The following is a 12,003-nucleotide window of genomic DNA, read 5'->3' as shown; positions in this document are numbered from 1 at the left end:
ACTCGCACACCTGTCACTAATCATGTCTATTATTTAAAGCGAAAGTTGCCAGGAAGTCAGGCTGGCGTCTTTACCTTTTACTCACGTCATGCCATGCTACCTCCACTCTGCTTCATGCCATGTTTACGATTCACGTTGCTTGTTTCATAGTTCCATGCCAAGTACGTTTTTTTTGTTTATCGTTCATAGTTTCTGCCTTTCTGCAAGTTTTGTTTCATTAGTCAATTTTGTTCTCCGCCATTGTGCGCGCCTTTTGTTTGCTTCTTTTTTTGTGGTTATGGTGTTAAAATGAAAGATGTCATTAACTTCACGCCTTGCCCGCTCCGACAAACCCCAAAATTCACGTTCTGACAATTTTTAGGAACACTATTACAAAACGTCACAATAATGTCTAATTGAATGCTAAAAAACGTCATGACAGACCACCTTAAACGGAATGGAATTTTACATTTTTTACTGAATGACACACCCAGAATGTACGTGAAAATAATTTGGGATTTTACAATGTTAACTATGAAGGATAAAACACTGAATATTGACAACATATTAACGTCACCCCCCCTCTACATCCACATATTTTACATTCAAGCAAAATGCAACAAAAAATGCAAAAAACACAGCAAATTACGAACGCGAAGGTTAAAAAACCCACACCAACATTCTAATAAATGTGATAAATCACTAAGCTTTAGGACTTTGTTGTAAAAATTTCCTTCCACGTCTGTCCCTGAAACCCGCATTTCAGGCTGATACTCTGTCGAAACGCTCCCCACCCACACAGTTTACCATAGTAACTAATTAGATTACCATAGTAAGTAATTAGATTACCATAATAACTAATTAGATTACCATAATAACTAATTAGATTACCATAGTAACTAGTATATGACGCAAAAACGCATATTCCAACTATTGAAATACTTAGTATAGTTGAAGACTTACGATCATTAGAAAATATCATAATGGCAGCTACACTTTATGGTGTGTTGGTCAATTCGGCTGTCTGTTGTGCCCTACAAAGTGTCAATATTGTAAGTATTGCACTTATTACGCACCAGCTGTTTTGATTCTTGCGTACATCTTAGTTGTGGTTTTCATTGACAAATTTGAAAGTGTCCAAATCGCCATGTAAAATCGCCAATGCTAATCAGTAGCATGTCAAAGGCAAAAACAATGTATAATTAGCATTAAGCTCGCGCATTTTTGGAAAATCCTAGCCTCACTTAATTCACAATGGAGCGTTTTTTGAGTCAGTTTCTTTGTTGGGGTTGAACATTTCAACGTTACCTCGAGGCAGTTTGGCAGAATCCGCTCTCAGTGCTGCTGGAGTGATCGCCAAGTGCAAAGAGACGTCACCCGCAACCCGTAGTTATCCAAACATGGCACTGAGGTGTTTTACGCTGCCGATAATGATCATCCATCAGTGATATTAGCTTTTACCGATATCGATACCAACCACATCGCGATGCACGATACAGAGCTTTTAACACTATCGGTTAGTAAACGAAAGCATCCTGAACGAAATGTCGTGTTTTAGCCACCAGCCACGTTTAAGTCAGTAATCCGTGCCTCCGTCACAGGAAAATAAGCCATGTTTCTTACATGTAGCGTTATCACCGGAGGCCGAGGAATAGCTAAACATACGCTGCACAGCGTAGGAAGATACAGTGAGCCGTGCTCACCTCTGACAGCAAGCTAGTGCTCTTGAGTGTAAACAAAATGGGCGATATAGTCGCTGCCATTAATGATTAGATCGATATTTTTTCAATCACACAATCTCATGTTATTGTTATTGTTAACACACTTAGGAAAGAAGGACTATCAAGGGATTAGATTTTGAGCCAAAAGTACAACTAATTTAAATATATAATTGATATCCTGTGTTTTTGTCTGAATCAATCAATCAATCAATGTTTATTTATATAGCCCCAAATCACAAATGTCTCAAAGGACTGCACAAATCATTACGACTACAACATCCTCGGAAGAACCCACAAAAGGGCAAGGAAAACTCACACCCAGTGGGCAGGGAGAATTCACATCCAGTGGGACGCCAGTGACAATGCTGACTATGAGAAACCTTGGAGAGGACCTCAGATGTGGGCAACCCCCCCCCTCTAGGGGACCGAAAGCAATGGATGTCGAGCGGGTCTAACATGATACTGTGAAAGTTCAATCCATAGTGGCTCCAAGACAGCAGTGAGAGTCCCGTCCACAGGAAACCATCTCAAGCGGATCAGCAGCGTAGAGATGTCCCCAACCGATACAGGCGAGCGGTCCATCCTGGGTCCCGACGAGCGGTCCATCCTGGGTCTCGACTCTGGACAGTCAGTACTTCATCCATGGTCATCGGACCGGACCCCCTCCACAAGGGAGGGGGGGGACATAGGAGAAAGAAAAGAAGCGGCAGATCAACTGGTCTAAAAAGGAGGTCTATTTAAAGGCTAGAGTATACAGATGAGTTTTAAGATGAGACTTAAATGCTTCTACTGAGGTAGCATCTCGAACTGTTACCGGGAGGGCATTCCAGAATACAATGGGATAAAAATGTAATGAGCCAATGAGCTTGAAAATGTAAAGTATCAGTAATCAGCAGGGATATGACCGATACCGCCACTGTAAGTACTTTACTTCGTATCAGATCGATACCTAAATGTGTGGTATCGTTCAAAACTAATGTCAAGTATCAAAGAGGAGAAAATAAGTGATAATTAAATTTTAACAGACTTTTAGATAGAACATGTTAATAGAGAAAGTAAGTATATATTAACAGTAAATTAGCAAGTTGATTAATAATAATTTGGACAAAATAGTTCAAAAAGAAATGACGTCATGTGACCGCGTACTCGTCTGAAATAATCAAATGATCGTTTACAAGCCGTGTAATGTATCGTGATCTACATTGTTATCACAGGAGACTGCAGGACTTACTGTATGGTGATATTTAGATTGTAGGCCGTGTGGCATGTGTATTAACTGTAAATATTCCTGTGGATGACAGTTTAACAACACCAGCACAATGTTTAAACGACTTCCTTCTTCTCTTCCTCGCTGTGTGATAAGTTTGCCTCGTCCTCCAGTGATAATGCCACTTGATACTGATACCTAAGATACATATAACTCATCTGTATACTCTAGCCTTTAAATAGACCTCCTTTTTAGACCAGTTGATCTGCCGCTTCTTTTCTTTCTCCTATGTCCCCCCCTCCCTTGTGGAGGGGGTCCGGTCCGATGACCATGGATGAAGTACTGACTGTCCAGAGTCGAGACCCAGGATGGACCGCTCGTCGGGACCCAGGATGGACCGCTCGCCTGTATCGGTTGGGGACATCTCTACTCTGCTGATCCGCTTGAGATGGTTTCCTGTGGACGGGACTCTCGCTGCTGTCTTGGAGCCACTATGGATTGAACTTTCACAGTATCATGTTAGACCCGCTCGACATCCATTGCTTTCGGTCCCCTAGAGGGGGGGGTTGCCCACATCTGAGGTCCTCTCCAAGGTTTCTCATAGTCAGCATTGTCACCGGCGTCCCACAGGATGTGAATTCTCCCTGCCCACTGGGTGTGAGTTTTCTTTGCCCTTTTGTGGGTTCTTCCGAGGATGTTGTAGTCGTAATGATTTGTGCAGTCCTTTGAGACATTTGTGATTTGGGGCTATATAAATAAACATTGATTGATTGATTGATATATATTCACTTTATTTGCTGTAACGCAGGTGATTGTTATCAGTTTAGTGGAGTGGCTCCACACTGTGGATGGAGACACATAAGTAGCTGCCAACTGCTTCAACCAAAACTACACACAATGTCAGCAAAGTAGTATCGGCATTTGTGATCGGCAATAAAAATGCATTAATCGGCAACAGCGATGTCATACTATGTATCGTACCGATTGATCGGCAATGATCTTGAACTTTTCAAGGTCATTGAGTGATTACATTCAATTATAATCAGACAAAAACACAGGTAGGCGGTGTGACAATACCAATTAGATATTTAAATGATTTCCTACTATTGCAGATCTGGCCATTTTTTACCACCTGTCCTTAATAATGTGTACAAAATAATAGGTGTATAAATGACACAATATGTTACTGCATATGTCAGCAGACTAATTAGGAGCATTTGTTTGTTTACTTACTACTAAAAGACAAGTTGTCTAGTATGTTCAACATTTTATTTAATGACAAACTTGCAATAATAAACATATGTTTCATGTACCCTAAGATTTTTTGGTTAAAATAAAGCCAAAAAATAAAAAATGTTGTGGTCCCCTTTATTTAAAAAAAAGTATTGAAAAGCATCTAAATACATTTTGGTGCCAAAATATTGGTATGGGGACAACACTAACTGTTTTTATATTGTTGTATGCATGCATGTGTGATCTATCATGGTGTATGCATGCGTGTGTGATGCATCATGTTGTATGCATGCGTGTGTGATGTATCATGTTGTATGCATGCATGTGTGATGCATCATGTTGTATGCATGCGTGTGTGATGTATCATGTTGTATGCATGCATGTGTGATGTATCATGTTGTATGCATGCATGTGTGATGTATCATGTTGTATGCATGCATGTGTGATGTATCATGTTGTATGCATGCATGTGTGATGTATCATGTTGTATGCATGCATGTGTGATGTATCATGTTGTATGCATGCGTGTGTGATGTATCATGTTGTATGCATGCATGTGTGATGTATCATGTTGTATGCATGCGTGTGTGATGTATCATGTTGTATGCATGCATGTGTGATGTATCATGTTGTATGCATGTGTGATGTATCATGTTGTATGCATGCATGTGTGATGTATCATGTTGTATGCATGCATGTGTGATGTATCATGTTGTATGCATGCATGTGTGATGCATCATGTCGTATGCATGCGTGTGTGATGTATCATGTCGTATGCATGCATGTGTGATGCATCATGTTGTATGCATGTGTGATGTATCATGTTGTATACATGGGTGTGTGGTGCATCATGTTGTATGCATGCGTGTGTGATGTATCATGTCGTATACATGGGTGTGTGGTGCATCATGTTGTATGCATGCATGTGTGATGTATCATGTTGTATGCATGCGTATGTGATGCATCATGTTGTATGCATGCGTGTGTGATGCATCATGTTGTATGCATGCGTGTGTGATGCATCATGTTGTATGCATGCGTGTGTGATGCATCATGTTGTATGCATGCGTGTGTGATGCATCATGTCGTATGCATGTGTGTGTGATGCATCATGTTGTATGCATGCATGTGTGATGCATCATGTTGTATGCATGCATGTGTGATGCATCATGTTGTATGCATGCGTGTGTGATGCATCATGTTGTATGCATGCGTGTGTGATGCATCATGTTGTATGCATGCGTGTGTGATGCATCATGTTGTATGCATGCGTGTGTGATGCATCATGTTGTATGCATGCATGTGTGATGCATCATGTTGTATGCATGCGTGTGTGATGCATCATGTTGTATGCATGCGTGTGTGATGCATCATGTTGTATGCATGCGTGTGTGATGCATCATGTCGTATGCATGCGTGTGTGATGCATCATGTCGTATGCATGCGTGTGTGATGCATCATGTCGTATGCATGCGTGTGTGATGCATCATGTCGTATGCATGCATGTGTGATGTATCATGTTGTATGCATGCGTATGTGATGCATCATGTTGTATGCATGCATGTGTGATGTATCATGTTGTATGCATGTGTGTGTGATGCATCATGTTGTATGCATGCATGTGTGATGCATCATGTTGTATGCATGCGTGTTCGGAATAAACTCAAACTCAGCTCAACTCTTCCCCAAAACTTGAAAAGTGTTGCTTTGTGTGCACACGCTGCATTGTGGACAACTCCTCTGTGAGCCTTTTAGGTGAGGGTGAGAATGTGTGAGGTCATACCGGGTGACCTTAAGCTGAAGCCACCGGGCCGCCATTGGTCCATAGCCAACACCCCCCCCCCCCCCCCCCCCAAACCCTGACCCACCTCCCCCTGACACACATCCCACTATATCACCCTCAGCACTCGGAAGTCCTGTCTTCTTCTCAGCGTGCATTTATCGCAGGAACAGCACAAAAAAATGTGGTGGAAAAGAAGTCTGTGTTACTTTTCCTTGCATGCTGGCGCACATTAAAATAAATTGTGGAACTTTTGAAGTGGTGTGCAGACCCATCCTCTTTTATTTTGTGGTGCTTCAAGCCAGATGTTTGTCTGCGTGAAATACAACTCACTATAAAATCACCACTTTTAGCACAATGCATTTTTATAATGCAGGCCTCATTGGAAAAAAAACAAACAGAAGATGCAGATCTTATTGTCCAAGCATGTCTCCTGTGCATGAATGCTAATTTGTTTATTATTTAAACATGCCTTGGTTTTCTCTGTCATCTGTATTTTAATCCCCTTTACTGATAAGAAATTGTGTTTTCATCTATACTGTAAAGTTTAAATTTGAATGACAGTAAAATAAGTCTAAGTTTAGTCTAAAAAAAAAAAGGAATACAATTTTACATTTTTTTACTGAATGAGACACCCAGAATGTACAAAACCCGTTTCCATATGAGTTGGGATATTGTGTTAGATGTAAATATAAACAGAATACAATGATTTGCAAATCATTTTCAACCCATATTTAATTGAATGCACTACAAAGACAACATATTTGATGTTCAAACTGATAAACTTTAATTTTTTTTTGCAAATAATCATTCACTTTAGAATTTGATGCCAGCAACACGTGACAAAGAAGTTGGGAAAGGTGGAAATAAATACTGATAAAGTTGAGGAATGCTCATCAATCACTTATTTGGAGCATCCCACAGGTGTGCAGACTAATTGGGAACAAGTGGGTGCCATGATTGGGTATAAAAACAGCTTCCATGAAATGCTAAGTATTTCACAAACAAGAATGGGGCGAGGGTCACTACTTTGTAAGCAAATTGTCGAACAGTTTTAGAACAACATTTCTCAACGAGCTATTGCAAGGAATTTAGGGATTTCACCATCTACGGTCCGTAAAATCATCAAACGGTTCATAGAATCCGGAGAAATCACGGCAGGTAAGCGATGATATTACGGACCTTTGATCCCTCAGGCGGTACTGCATCAAAAACCGACATCAGTGTGTAAAGGATATCACCACACGGGCCCAGGAACACTTCATAAAACCACTGTCAGTAACTACAGTCGGTCGCTACATTTGGAAGTGCAAGTAAAACTCTACTATGCAAAGCGAAAACCATTTATCAACAACACACAGGAACGCCGCAGGCTTCTCTGGGCCCGGGCTTATCTAAGATGGACTGATGCAAAGTGGAAAAGTGTTCTGTGGGCTGACAAGTCCACATTTAGAATTATATTTGGAAATCGTGAACATGGTGTCCTCCAGAACAAAGAGGAAAATAACCATCCAGATTGTTGTGGGTGCAAAGTTCAAAAGACAGCATGTGTGATGGTATGGGGGTGTATTAGTGTCCAAGGCATGGGTAACTTATACATCTGTGAAGGCACCATTAATGCTGAAAGGTACATACAGCTTTTGGAGCAACATATGTTGTCATCCAAGCAGCGTTATCATGGACGCCCCTGCTTATTTCAGCAAGACAATGCCAAGCCTTGTGTTACAACAGCGTGGCTTCGTAGTAAAAGAGTGCGGGTACTTTCATGGCCCGCCTGCAGTCCAGACATGTCTCCCATTGAAAATGTGTGGCGCATTATAAAGCGTAAAATACGACAACAAGACCCCGGACGGTTGAACAACATAAGCTGTACATCAAGCAAGAATGGTTAAGAATTCCACTTTCAAAGCTTCAACAATTAGTTTCCTCAGTTCCCAAACGTTAGGTAATGTAACACAGTGGTGAACATTCCCTTTCCCAACTACTTTGGCACGTGTTGCATCCATGAAATTATAAGTTAATTATTATTTGCAAAAAAACAGTTTGAGTTTTGACATAAAATATCTTGTCTTTGTAGTACATTCAATTGAATATGGGTTGAAAAGGATTTGCAAATTATTGTATTCCGTTTATATTTACATGTAACACAATTTCCCAACTCGTATGGAAACGGGGTTTGTACATGAAAATAATGAATGTGGGATTTATGATATTAACTATGAAGGATAAAACACTGAATATTGACAACATATGAACATCACCCTCCCTCTCAATCCAAATATTTTACAATCAAGTGAAATACAACAAATATGCAAAAAAACCCCCAGCAAAATACAAGCTAATGCAACAAATTGTCGTTCTTATCTGAGATGCAGAAATAGTGTTTGTGTCACATTATAAACGTTTTATTTGAACGGGAGTCAAACCTTCACCTCAAACGTGGGAAGAATCCAAGCAGCTCCCAGTGTAATTATTGCACTCGGTTAAATTGCTGTGGAGAATGAAAGGAGCGTGCAGCTTACCTTGCACAGTCCTTTTCAGCCAGTCTCACACTAACCCCCCACCCCCCCTGCACCCAGGCCCCCCTACTCAGTTCACATGTTGATTGTGCAGATGTGTATTGCAGAGGCAGACCAGGCTTATCCTCTTCTCCCAGCTGATTAATTCTCCATCCCAAAAAAAAAAAACGTGACACCGGTCTGGAGCGACCAGAAAACAAAGCCCCCCGGCACAAAAGTCCTCATTGTGTGCATGCTGGGGACAACAAGATAGATGGCGGCGGGTTCTTCTTCAAGAGCTGCTGACTCCCATTTACGCCCGTTGTTATTATTTTTAGATGTGCCTTTTAATTAAACAGCATCTGGCCTAACTGTGATTTATTCCGCCTCCAGGGTATAATCCCCCCTCTTGAGAGCTGACCTGAGGGTTCTTCCAACATGATACCAGCTCCTAAATCAGCACCAAGTGGTAAGTTTTTTTCTTTTTAAATACATTTCATACAAAATGTATGCCCCCACCCCCATTTAAACTAAATATTACAGTAGGCCTGGGCAAGGCTTTTGACTCGGGGGGCCAAATTTAGAGTAAAAAAAAAGGGTCCGAGGGCAAGTATGTCTATTTATTGGATCACTAATACAAAACCTCCGATTGAATGCTATAAACGTTAAAAAAAGAATGAAATTTTTATTTTTTTTATCTGAATGAGACAGCCAGAATGTACGTGAAAATAAAGAATGTGGGATTTACAATATTAACTATGAAGGATAAACCACCGAATATTGACAACATATGAGTGTCACCCCCCCTCTACATCCACATATTTTACAATCAAGCAAAATGCAACAACAATGCAAAAAACATGGCGAAATATGAACGTGAAGGGTAAAGAGATCACAAAAAGCCGCTGCCTGACCAGGGGTTCAGGAATTCTGTAGAGTCTCCTCCCACCCCCACCAAGGACTGATTTCACTGCTGGACTCTGGAAAGAGTTTCCACAGCCTCCATATAGCAGAACCTCCAGGTTCTGTAACAGCTTCTTCCCTCAGGCCATAAGACTCTTGAACGCATCATAATAATCCCCTCAATACCTCCCAAAAATGGATAAAGTGGTTGGACTATAGAGACAATATAACATACATCCATAAATGTGGGTGCATATGCAAAAGTGCAATATATTTATCCGTTCAGTCATCTGCACCTTATTGCTCTTTTATCCGACACTACATCCAGCTAGTGCAACAAAATGTTATTCTTTTCTGTACTGTAACGTTTAAATTTGAAATACGATAAAGGAAGTCCAAGTCTAGTCAAAAAAAAACAAAAAAACACCGACAATCTGATATCGCTAAATTTAGAGAAAGAATGTGTCTTGGGGCCAGTATATCAAGTTTTAGGAACTCTAATACAAAACCTCACAATAATGTCTGATTGAATGTACATGAAAATAAAGAATGTGGGATTTACAATATTAACTATGGAGGATAAAACACTGAATATTGACAACACATGAACGTCACCCCCCCTCTACATCCACATATTTTACAATCAATCGAAACGCAATAAGAATGCAAAAAACAAACCAAATTACAAAAAAACCCGCACCTACAATCTGATATATCACTAAGCTTTAGAACTTTGTTGTGCAAAATCTCCTTCCGTGTCTGTGGAAACACTCCCCACCCACACTGCTTGGTGCCTCGTCTGAGCTGCTGTGACTTGGATTACCATAGTAACTAATTAGAAGACCATAGTAACTAATTAGAAGACCATAGTAACTAATTAGAAGACCATAGTAACTAATTACATTACCATAGTAACCAGTATATTGAAATATACTGTACTTAGTATAGTTGAAGACTTACGATCATTAGAAAACATGACTGCACATCATAATGGCAGCTACACTTTCCAATTTAAAGATCTAAAAAAATAATTTGTGAATGTCCGGCGGGCCAGATTGAAAAGCTTAATGGGCCGAATATGGCCCCCGGGCCTTGATTTGCCTTGGTCTGGATTACGGTGTGGTGGCCTGTACGGGGACGGCAATTTTATGTGGTAGATATGCCGAATCTTAAACAGGAACAATAGAGAGTCCCTCCCAATGCATTCAGTTTAGAGGTGACCCTAGGACAGAAATGTTCCACTACAATGGTGTGTTGGTCAATTCAGTCTTTGCTGTCTGTTGTGCCCGACAAAGTGTTAACACTGTAAGTATTGCACTTATTACGCACAACCTGTTTGGATTGTCACGTACATCTTGGTTGTGGTTTTCTTTGACAATTTTGAAAGTGTCAACATCGCCATGTAAAACCGCTAATGCTAATCAGTAGCATGTCAAAAGCAAAGCCAATGTATAATTAGCATCGCTTTGGAAAATCGTAGCCTCGCTTAATTTACAACGGAACGTTTTTCTGTCAGTTTCTTTGTTGGCATTGACAATTGCAACGTTTCCTCGAGGCAGTTTAGCCGAGTCCGCTCTCAGTGCTGCTGGAGTGATCGCCAAGTGGCCAAGCGCAAAAAGACGTCACGCGCAACCCGTAGTTATCGAAACATGGCGCCGACGGGTTTTATGATGCCAATACTGATCATCCATCAGTGATATCGGCTTTTACTAATATCGATACCAACCACGTCGGGATGCGCGATATAGCATGCAGATTCCAACCATTGAAATACTTTGTATAGTTCAAGACTTACAGTCATTTGAAAACCTCACAGCACATTTTAATGGCAGCTACAGTTTCCATCTTAAAGATCCCAAAACATTATTTGGGAATGTCCGGTGGGCCAGATTGAAAAACTTAATGGGCCGAATGTGGCCCCCGGGCCTTGATTTGCCCAGGTCTGGTTTATGGTGTGTTGGTCAATTCAGTATTTGCTGTCTGTTGTGCCTGACAAAGTGTTAACACTGTAAATATTGCACTTATTACGCACCAGCTGTTTTGCTCAACGTTCCTTAATTTGCCCTGGTCTGACATAGAGGGTATGTTGGTTCATTGATTTAATTACCATGTTGGCGACTTGTCCAGGGTGTACCCCGCCTTCCGCCCGATTGTAGCTGAGATATGCGCCAGCGCCCCCCCGCAACCCCAAAAGGGAATAAGCGGAAGAAAATGGATGGATGGATGGGTTTTATAGTCACTTTTTTTTTTTCTAAGAACAAAATGTTGCACAAAACTGCTTAGCTTTTGGATGAAACGACTTTAATTATGTTTTAAATGAAACAATAAGTAGGAATAATGTCTTTAATGTTGTATTTTTTTTTAAGGAAAGTGCAACTATGTAATTATATTGACGGACGTGCGAAAGAAGCTCCCCACATTAGGCCCCTCCTCGCCGGGGCTTGCTGCCACATGCAGCCCGGCAAAGGCCACCCTTCCCGGGCCTGGATCAGTCGGCGCCTCCCCCCCCTATAACGTCCACGTTTGCACATGTTTGTGAACAAAACCTTCTTGGTAAAATGAATGCAAACTTTCTTTGGTGCAGCAACGCCCGCAAAAATACTTTTTTCTTTATTATTTATTTTTGTATTATTTGTTTTTGTGCGCAGTATACTCCATTCTTCCATCTAATGACCCCACTAC

The 12,003-nt window shown here is 40.8% G+C and overlaps 1 long non-coding RNA gene across 1 annotated transcript in view; it reads left to right on the top strand.

The window, feature by feature from the left end:
• Nucleotides 1-12,003, top strand: part of LOC133545970 (uncharacterized) — a 152,726-nt gene that overhangs the window by 72,900 nt on the left and 67,823 nt on the right. The gene's annotated exons all lie outside the window — the stretch shown is intronic.

Source organism: Nerophis ophidion, linkage group LG29 (assembly GCF_033978795.1).
Source record: "Nerophis ophidion isolate RoL-2023_Sa linkage group LG29, RoL_Noph_v1.0, whole genome shotgun sequence".
In the NCBI taxonomy this organism is placed as follows: domain Eukaryota; kingdom Metazoa; phylum Chordata; class Actinopteri; order Syngnathiformes; family Syngnathidae; genus Nerophis; species Nerophis ophidion.
Note: the sequence above shows the minus strand (reverse complement) of the source record. Positions and strands in the feature narration are given on the sequence as shown.